Below are 11,423 nucleotides of genomic sequence, written 5' to 3' on the forward strand. Positions count from 1 at the left end.
GAGCTGAAAAACAAACTATGCTCAAGTTCTACATGTCATTAATCAGGGCTAAACTGGACCACGATTGCCAGGTGAATGCCTCGGCAAACAAGGGCCTGCTTAAGAGACTGGACGGCATACAATATAAAGCACTCAGACTATGTACGTGGACTCTACCTAACATCTCATTCGAGGAGCTACAAATACTGACGGGAGATCTACCACTGCACCTCAGACGAGAAGAGCACATATTGAGATATTCTACCAGAAACTCAATACATCAAGACACCAACCCAACCAAGATGATTATTAAAACATGCAACAATCCGTTCAGGCAAAAACGAGCTCTAAACCATCCAACAGGTAAAACAATACACACGCTGTGAGGAAATTCAACTATCCTGAATTCAAGCAGAACAATACAAAATCAAAGATCCTACCCCTTGGAAAAACTGCACACCCAAAATAAACCTGTCTGCTCAGAACGTAGGATCCAAACTACAAAACCTACCAAAATGCTAATAGAAATCCAGAAAATCATTGACGAAACTTACTCCTGATTTTTTAAAATCTACACAGACGGATAGAAATCGAAATAACTAAACAGAACTGCTGTTGCAATAGTGGTGCCTTACCAACATGTTGAATTTGGTGCAAGACTTTCGGATGGCTGCTCCATCTACACAGCAGAATTATGGGCAATAATGAAGCCCTCAAATGGATTAAGACCCCAAACCACAGTCAGTACGTCATTATAACAGACGCTCTAAGAGTACTCAAATCCTTAGAGACAGGCACATCAAAAACTAGAGCAAATATGCTAGAAGACTCTATGTTATCCATCAGGGAGCTCGAAGATAAACAACAAACCATTGAATTCCTATAGGTACCTTCTCACATCAATCTGATTGGCAACGATAAAGCTGACCGAATGGCGAAATACAATCTCTTGAACAATGTAACATAAACACTTAAATAGTGCGTATGAGATATATAGTCATATAATGAACAAGAAATGGTAGCAGCTCTGGGACAACACCAACAAGGACAGACATTAGCACCAACTGCAAAAAGAGGCCACAATGGTAATCACGACACATAAAATCCTGGAAATCGTGGACATCCGAATTATCAATAGGATCAAAACAGGAAAAACTTTGCTCCGAAACAGCTTTGGGAAACATCTCAGGAAGGAATTGAACCAAACTACTAACTGTCCACATTGCCCTGCTGCAGAAACACTGGACCACGTTTTCAACACTTGTCCCAGATACCATAATCGACGAGTCGGTTTCCAAGATTACCGGAAGAAAAATAATTCCCCTACAACATACCCGGAATTTTTGGACAAGGTACGCAACAAAAACATCGATACAACATACATGAGCATAATAAGATACCTCAAACAAACTAACAAACATGGCAACACATAAATACAACCACAAGTAATTATAACAGCAATTAATAGAAGGGCTAAAGCAGTAAGGTAAGACTGCTAGCTGAAGCGCACGCCCAAGGTTGTTATTGTTGTTGTGTGTGGTTTGTGTTTCCGATTGTAGGCATGCAGCTAACACAATACCACAAACCTGATGGTATGAGAAAAACAACACATATTCCCATAACTATGTATACATATTATATGGGTGGCAAACCCTCGCCATCAGCCCTAGATACACACGACAACAAGAGTTGTAACATATAAATAAACACAAAATATTCTTAGGCCCCAACCATATTAAGACTATAAGGTGACCTAAGCCCAGTCTTCAGGCCCCTACACAAGAGGGAACTAAATAAACAACAGCAACACAATCCCCAATTGTTAACACGACGTGTAACGCCAACACTGATACTCAGACCAAACATACTAATTTATACAACAAAAAGGGGCACAATGTACCTTCCAAATTCAATATAGCTATTAACCACAGAATCGTGGCGATAAAAGGCCAGTCTCAAACATCAAGATGTAACACAATGGAAGTCGAGTCGAAGCAGAACAGCAAACTCTAGCAAAACAGCCAAACACAATTATACAAAGTCTAGGTTGCAACAGCCAAATCAAAATATAAAAAGAGAGGCATGCTGGCGTATTGGCAATACTTATTTTAGAAGGAATAATGTACTGTTCAGATACGTGTGTGTGTATGCACGTATGTATGTATGTATTGTATTGCATTGTATTTATTGTATTGTATTGTATAATTACTAATGTCGGGTATATGCTATTGTATTGACGTCATTGTATAAAAGTTAATTCAATTTATATGATTATATGTTTAAGTATTGGGAGGCATTGTTGGGAAAATAATTTCCCAAAGGGAAATATTAGGCATTTATTAAAAACACACACTATAACGTACATAATTCATGAGACTGTATTGTAGAATGTATACGTTTTGCAAAATAGAGCCTACAATTTCTAAACGGAATGAATTCTCAGTAGATTCTTATTTATAAGTGTCTGGTCATTTGGTATAGGAGTCATTCTGTGTAGTATGTGTTCTTCGCATGGTTTGTAGTATGTGGCAATCAATAATGACATGTAACTACTGATAAAGCATACAAACGTGAGGCGTGAAAAACTATGTCAATGTGAATTAGAGTTTCGTAAAAGTTTGGTCATGAGTTGATTTAAAGTAAAACTGTTTTGTGGTATTAATAGTTTTAAGAAACCTTCAGTTGACAACGAATGTTATCTGTTGTGTTTGTTTTGTTTTTTTTTATTTTTTTTTTGCAAATAGAGGAAATATAGACAGAAAGCAAGTCATTCGTAATTGTTTGAAATTGGTTGTTTCGCCTGACAATTATTAAATTTAGATGGGATACTTTACTTTTTTACACAAATTTACCTGAAGATAACTTTTTATAGCTAATGTAATGAATATAATAGTGTTTTGTGTTGCTATAAATTTACTGAAGAATATTGTTTCAAGGTACAAAAGAGTCAAATATTTTTAAAAAGTAAATAAATCCCAGCAGTCATCCACTGTGAACATAACATTGCCACTCCCTTACAGGACATCACTATCATGCGAAACAACCGATTTCAAACAAAAAAAGCAAATATCCCAACTAAAATTAAATCCCAAGTCCATCGTCATACCTGGAAATCAAATAGTCGGTCGCTTTTTTGCAATCTGTATTATGTATCTTTCTCTCTGAATTGTATCTATTTATCACTGAATGTTTACTTGTCAGTAAACTTAAAGTGACTTGTAGGTCCATTGTTAGCTACCAACCACTAAATCTTCGTGTTTGGGTTGTCTGATATTTTCATCTGATTCAGTACCTTCTTTTTACCTGAAGATAGTAACTTCTTTCAAGTAATATAATGTATGCAATATTTTTTTCTATAATTCAGAAAAATATTTTGTCCAAATTATTTGTGAGCCAAACACATTTTACGATTCAAATAGGTGCACAAATTGAATGGTTGGCCTTAGTTTATATATATCATATTGTTAGCTTATTAGTTATAAGCTGTTGTGTCACTGGGAAAGACAAACCGGTTGTTTCGCGTGTTTATGAAGTTTTGTTGCTGTATTAAAATCAAAACAGATGAAATACGGATTGCAATTAAAGTCTTTGAATAGTAACAGTAGTTAGATTAGCACAAGTAATATTACTACTGCAATTAGAACAACTGCAATTACTATTACTCTATCATCGTCTCCATCTTCCTGATTTTCTATAGTCTTAAGTAAAGGAGGTATTTAATTGGACAGAACTATATTCACATCCTTATAAGCATATATGTTGCTTTGGGATGTTCATAATATATTGATGGACTTTCTTATCACCAGACACATATTCAGAAAAAAATAGATGAAAAAGATGAATAATTTTGTCTACATTTGTTTTGTAATAATGTGCAATTTTTTAAAAAATTTACATCATAATAAGTACAGCTGCCATTGCGCATTGCCACCGATTGCTATAAGTGTAATCCAGAGTTGTGGCTCGACACCTGTCTTTGATCGTTGCCCAACAAAAGTTTCATGCATAATTTAAAAGTCATCATCTCGTATTCGACAACAAATGCCACTAACATAATTATAACCCGTTTTTCACACAGAAAAGTTTATTTCTGTGATATGTCTTACCTCAGTATATATCCAGATTTAAAGCTGCACAATCCAGCATGGGATTCACAATGGCTGACTTCCTGAATCAAGCTTGATTGGATTCTTCTACGACCGAAAATTCTTGTTAGTACGTGTTAGAAAGAATTCAGCTGTGGTGAACAATATCTATATATGTCCAAGGCAGTTGCTAATAATAAGCGTTTGATTGATTGCAATAAAGAGGATAAACACATCTTTTCTTTTAAATGCTGGCCCTGCAATGACAGTAATTTGCATGCCTGGGCTATTGATACCCCTAACACGCTGTTAGAGATCCAATGAGTTATTTGACAACAAAAATCTAGGTCAAGGATCATGTACACTCAGTACTATTTGTTTTTGGATATCATTCCGTTATACGACTGGTATATTGGTTTAGGTTCGGTACTGCACTATCATATCAGTGCAAATTATGTATTCACGGTTACATATTTGTGTATGTTTTTTGTGCATTGAAAAGTCAGTTAATAACACGGACGGATATAATATATGAAAATATAGCCGTTGATGTCATCGGGTATTAAAGAAAATTAATAAAACACACTTTCCATACTTTAACTTTAATACGTATAGGTAGAAAATATAAACTCAGGCTCAGTAGTCAAGCACATTCGGTTATCGGACACTTTTGCATGACCAATGAGAGGGGATGGGGTCACTGGATAACATCCTTCGAATAATCTCTAGTAAACAAAGCCCTTTACAGATGCATTTATTTTGAATGCAGTCCTATTTATAAACTGATATGTATAAAATACATTTCAATCAATCGTTTAGCCGAATAAGAAATGAAAGTAGAGATTCCAGTTCGCAAGAATTCTTCAAAATTAGTCATCGACGTACAACTTTGGAAATACATAAAGAAAAATAGTGAAGAAAAACACAAATTTAGCACAGAACTGAAATTACGGTTTGATTTTGCTAAAAATGAAAGAGGAATCGCGATTGCAGATATGAACAAAATCGATGTCTGCATATTTATATTTATTACCAGCTGAAGTGGTTAACAGTAACAACCATATATGCATTTGAATTTAAATATAAAAATCAGTGGAATAGCACTACACGGGAGATTGTGAAAATCATAAAAATTACTAGACTAGGAAGACTAGAGTACAATAAATGGAGTATTACTTGGTTGGATCATTTCAACTACATGGTAGGCATTCGCGTTAGTCTTAGATCTCTTAACATGCTGTCAAGCGATATATTTCACTAAATGCCTCTTACGAATGAAAGATTGACTGTATCATATGCAGGAATGCATTATTTCACTAAAAGATATAATTTAATATAAATTTTGATCCCCCCCCCCCGAAATAAAACGAACGATTTTAGTTAATTGGGACAATGGGACTTTAATGTTAATGGCTGTGGGTTTTAGTTACCTTATAATTTCTAATACTAGGGTCGCATAGTATTTGAATTGTAGCTATCATTGACTAATCCCTTCCTTGATGTAAGTTACTAGAGAAAGAAGAAGAAAAGCGTTGGTGAGGTATAAAGTGTCTAGATAATTCAGTTAATTTAATGCCATGTTTTCTTTAGATTTAGGAAGTATATGGGCCTGCTACAATTAGCATTGCTTGGCCGATTGTTTGAGGTCGCAGCATAACACAATGGGGCAGGTCCGTACTACTCCACGCCATAGGCGGCTGGTGTCCAGCTTTTCCCATACTTTTTGATCCTTTTGGCCTACCCCCCTCCCCGACTCCTGCGACTTATTCAATCGACTTGGTAAAATTATTCCTTAAGTTATTATAAAAAAAATGTTTATATCCTACCATATTTCCTGCTAGTGGGTCCATTACCATTGGCATTGCTAGGCCGATTGTCTGCATTCTCTGCGTGACGCGGGGGTTCCATTTTTCTCGATCAGTATAGGGTCCACCGTACACGCAGTGGCATTAATCCACACCCATTGCGGCTGGTGTCCAGCTTTTCCTATGCTTCTTCATTTTTTGGCTTGCCCTTTTTAGCCATATTTGGTTAATCTTAATTTTAATTGGACTATATAATTCATGGACGCTATAGATTATTTCGCTTATCAATTTATTAATTAGGCTTTTTGGTTGGCTCTATCATTTCCATGTATGTTAATGTGATATGGTGTCCAAATGAATTCTAATGTGTGTATTGTATCCTTTATATTTTGTAGCAGTTGTAGAGTTATATGCATAAAAGTATTTCTACTTTTGGAATTGCCTATTTCTAATGATCATAGGACACTTATAGAGCCTCTGATTATGAGGTGTTTTTTTCTCCATGTTTAGTGCTTGTAATATGATATTAGGTGGTTGATTTCTCCATTTTGTCGGATCTAAATACATTATTGGATCTGCTTGTAGGTTGAATAGTTGTTTTTTTTTTCTTGTAGATCGTGAATATGTTTCCCTCCCGGTGGAAAGGGGACCAACTCTTTGCTAAAGGCTTTATCGCATCTTTGTATGTCATTTTTCACCGGGTAGTTGTTATCATTGATTCAGGTCCTTCCTGCCTACCTTAGTAATCGTTCGTCCCTTCTTAGTTCCAAAGGAAGTTTTCCTGTCAGTATTTGAAGTTCTTCCTTCGAGGTGTTTTAAAGATCCTGTGAATACTCTGAGAGATTGATATTGGATGCTGTATATTTTGTTTAGTAATGATGGGCTTGCCTAGCACTAGGCCTGAGTCACATAGTCTAATTTTTATCTAATTAAGCTTTATAAAGTGGTTTGGTTTGGTAAGCACCCCAGGTTGTATGCTTTATATTTGTTATAGGTAAATTTAGACCCTAATTACACCTTCCAATTAGATATTTATATTTTTTTCCAGTTTAACTGTTCCTCTAAAAACATTCCTAGGAATCTAATTACTTTGACGAATTGTATTTGGGAGTGTTGTAGTTTCAAAATTGGATATTTGTTCCTTTTTTTTGAGAGTGAGAAAAACATTCCTACCTCTTGGTTGGTCGACTATGACCGCACCGAGGTTTATTTATAAGGCGCAGACGCGATAGGAAACGTCCGTTCGTGCTTGCTATGAACGCTTTTGCTAACATATCTCAGAGGGATAGAGAGAAGTGAAAAACCTATATATTCAGACAGTATCCATTTTTTTAAAAAAAGAACAGACATCCATTTGTTTCAAAATACAACCCTTTTATTTTTTATATAAGAGTCTCGATCTTAACAGTCACTAAATGTTCTAAGGTAAATCCAAGACTGCGTTGATGAAGAACATACACACAATATTGTCAACACACCATGGCATATGTGCCTTGTAATTACACATTTTTGAAGAGAGTCGTCCTACCATTTCTTCTCATATAGTCGATGACATCGTTTTCCAAATGCGGTAATCCATAAGAATCAAAATAATCCACGCTGTGAACGTTGGGAAAGTAGACTGCTACCCAATTAGTTCATGTGAGATGACTGTCGTCAGTGTTGATGACATACGCTTCATCTTCTTCAGGTTTGCAATGAGGAAGTTCATCCTTAGCGCACACGACATGATTGCATGAAGCGGTGTACGAACTGTTTTTCAAAATGTAATGAAATTCCCAGTTATCCATTATGTTTAGTTTGTGTCTTCCACAGGTAATATTGAGGCATGAATTCAATTCCAAACGTTTTCTTTGAAAATCTCAGTCAAGTAAACGGTTCTTGGGTTTGTCTCCGTACTCTTTGGAAAGTGAGCTTGGATGCGACTGATCTTTGGGGAAGACAATGGAGGGGATGAATAGTCACGCAACTCTTTTTCCCGCTGATGCAAAATTGATTCTTCCAAGATGAGATGTAAACTGTCATCCAGATGCTCGTTCAGTTTTTCTTCTTAGCTCATCATCAGGCTTATATCGTTCTGAACATGACTGGAATGATCATTTTGATATCAATATTAATGTTTGTGAGTCAACCATATAATTTTGTTCCGCCTGGTGCTTCGCAAAGCAGGAGACTAAATGTTCTTCTTGTTCTGGTTATCTCGTCATCGTGACGTCCTCTCCGTCCTTGTCTTTTGGTTCCGCTTCAAAGACATCCGCGTCTCACATCTACAAAAAGGCTCCACAGTCCAAAGAGGAATAAGCGTCTTCAATAGCTTCTAATAGTCTAGAATAATTTCTCTCAAACTGTTGACTTCTAGAGTATGATCGAATTCTTTATACAAGATGATGTTCACCATGTTGTCTAGATCTTCTGCAAACTGAAGTGCCACACGACTTTGACCGTATTTTATAGGGTGGAAATGTCCCTAGTTGCTGCCTTGATCAGGAGTAAAATTAAAAGCCCACAACATGTAGCCTCCTGAATAATCGTCGTGCGAAATACTGTGTTGGTCCCTAACTGCTTCGTGGCTTCGTACAGGGACACGTACGATCTCAAGTAATTCTTCTACTATATGTGTTAGCTTTAACTCCACTGTGATGTCATCCTTGAGATTTTACCGATTTTTGATGACAAAATAGACGAGGTATCTGGTATCGTCTCCGACTCCAGCTCCATCCATGGATATACAGTCAAGATTGTGATAATTGTAAGTCTTTTAGAGTATTCAGTTCCCAAGAGATACGATGCTGCCTGATGAGGTACGAAACGTTCGGATGTCACTCTAACGATGCCCATTATCTGACAGCTCCTTCCGCCGCCCTCATGTTAACGAAATTTGCTGCTTGCGTACTTATGTTGCTTTTGTTTCACTTATTTCTAAAGTTACAGGCACGTAATTGCTGATGAACCTAGCTGAGATTTTGGCAAGTGACTTCGGTTTACGCAAAATTACATATTTAGGAGAACACTTCGTCGGACAATTTAGATATCAGAGAAACAGTATTCAAATAATATTAAAGAATTTGCATCAGCAGCTCGATGATTTTATTTCACGGTACAGAGTTACACAAAAGTCGCCGTAGTGGGATAACTTGGCCGCGCTAGTGGTTTGCTGTCCATTTGGCGATATCAATTCGATCGTGACTAAAACACTATCCTCTTCAGGCAGTAACACTGTTCCTATGACGATACTGTGGTTGTGTTGTTCTCTGTTCGAACCTATTTTAAGACGTTACACGGAGCAGATAATGGGCGGTACAATAATTGGAAACGGCATATGCATCGAAGAACAAAGAAATTATACTGTTGGAATGTAAATGCCCGGCTGTGAGATGAGTGGGAACACTGCCTGATTATAATTAGACGGAGGTATTATCGTGTTTAACGGTTTCGCCTGTTGTTTCTCAGTGTTTACTGCTGGATTCGGTTTTTCGTAAATGCGCCTTCCACCACATGGATTTTATGGTGCATTACAATAAAAAATACTACCAACTCGATTTTAGTAGGCTACAAATTTCTCCCACAACGATAGGCAGGATTTTATTTTTCAGCTAGGATTACTGCATCACCAGCGAGAAATCATTCCTGAGCTGTTTCAGCAGGGTCTTTAAGCGGAATAGTTTTGCAAGCCGGAAACATTGTGGAGTAGGTTGCATTTAAACTGATGCACTTTTTGGTAGGTCAGAAAACCTGCAGGGCGCTATTTTTTGGGCTCTAATTTCGGTTCCTCATCTGTATGACTATTGTTTTCAGCGATAACCCGCATCCGGATAAAATCAGCATAAACGAATGGCCGTAAAGCCCGTGGTCACTATCCGTGCGCGGCAACGCAATGGGCGCCGGTACTGAGACCCCCAAAACACGTGATTAATGCAGGTACACGAGTTTGTACACGTAGACGTTCAGGTGGTAATAGATATAATACGATTCTAGCTGACGTTGGTCTTCCGGTAGGAGGTTGTAGTCCATGTGAATACAATATATTACCGTCCTCATAGTATACTTCTGCGTCGAATAGACTCTGGGTTATCAATTCAATCAGGGTTAAATGTGTAATGTATTCGTTTACCTTATAGCCTTTCATCGTAAGTTAGTGCAACGGCTTCCCAACGAACTACATTGGGTACCTGTTGAAACCTTTGGTTATTTTAGCCAGCTGATTTATTTTGACAAGATCAACTTGCGGGTTAGGAGTGGCCTACAAGTGAATATAGTCTAACTACCTTTGTGCTTCTATGACGTATAATAACATGAAATCTAATGAGGAATAAGATATATTACGATGATATTTGTGAATGTAATAAGAGCGGTTTTCTCCATTTTGAGACTCACATTTTCGAAGGCTTGTATTGTTGGAAACAGAACATCTCTATCCCTGGAAGCCCAGTGACTCCAATGTTTGCTGAGATATTTGTTCTCGATCATTAATTTCATTCAGTAGATCTGGCGTTGCCTTGGATAATTATTAAAGTTTCATTTGAGAAGGATACTATATTTCTTAAAACACTACCCCGGCTAAAAATTCTCTAAGTAGCTATTCACCGCTTCGGATCGATTTTCCATGCACGTTATATATTATCAAGAATAATAACGCTTCTATGACTTTGTTAGGTTAAAAACCAGGATTAGCTATGGTCAACTCTGCTACCACCACCTCGTCTGGAGCGTTATTGATTATATCCTCTAATGACATCACCACCATGATGGTATAAACATCCTCGTACTCTAACCCAGTAGTGTTGGAAAAAAAATTCTTATTCACTGAATCGATCAATTTTCTGTTTACGAAACCTCACTTTTAACCCACGACTTTATCAATGCAGTCGTCGTCTCTTTTTGTGCACGTCTTTCATACTCTTATCGAGTAAATTTACGCCGATTGAGGTAACCGGTTTTTACGATGGCGTTTACAAGACCCGGATGCAACTTCTGGATGATAGTTTGAAACAGGCTTTCTATGCTGTTTGTTAACTGTGCCCATTCCCTGTCGTTACAAAACATAAACGCGGCAAAATACTTGTCGAAGTCGTCTCGAAGCTACTGTTGTCGCATGTGCCACATTGTAGTGTGGGATAGCACTGGACCGTCATCCTGAGATTCTGAATCCGTATTTTCTGTAGATGCTGTCTTACACAGATTTCTAACGAAATTATTCTTTGCATAGCTTCCGGTAATTTCCTTGAGCGTGTGCAGGTTGTTTCCCATGTACGAAGCGTCCTGCCGATATAAATAGTCCAACAGAAGCTGGTCAAGCTCAATAGCGATCCCGACGATTTCGGCCATCTGTTATCTTTATTCATCTAAGGTGAAATTCTGAAAATAACTTAGCCCAAGATGACACGTCTCTTCCATGGGTGCATTTAACTTCAACGTGGAGTATTTGGTATAAGAACCTGTGACGTAAAATTCGAGTGTGGTCTATCAAATTGGTGCAGTACCGTTATAAAGCACGTCGGCCGTATTGCCTGGCTTGATGCCATCTAATCGCCACATGAGGATACACTTTTGTCCA

General features: G+C 37.5%; 1 protein-coding gene across 3 annotated transcripts in view; it reads right to left on the reverse strand.

Annotated features, from left to right (window-relative positions):
* The window catches only part of LOC149802275 (interferon-induced protein 44-like), a 40,368-nt gene extending 36,009 nt beyond the window's left edge, over positions 1-4,359 (reverse strand). For all 3 annotated transcript variants that reach the window (XM_089956699.1, XM_089956697.1, XM_089956700.1), the window contains exon 1: positions 4,086-4,359. The gene's annotated coding sequence lies outside the window, so the exon portion shown is untranslated. The remainder of the gene's footprint in view (positions 1-4,085) is intronic.
* Positions 4,360-11,423: the final 7,064 nt, after the last annotated feature.

Source organism: Sinohyriopsis cumingii, chromosome 4 (assembly GCF_028554795.1).
Source record: "Sinohyriopsis cumingii isolate HCF-2022 chromosome 4, ASM2855479v2, whole genome shotgun sequence".
NCBI lineage: Eukaryota > Metazoa > Mollusca > Bivalvia > Unionida > Unionidae > Sinohyriopsis > Sinohyriopsis cumingii.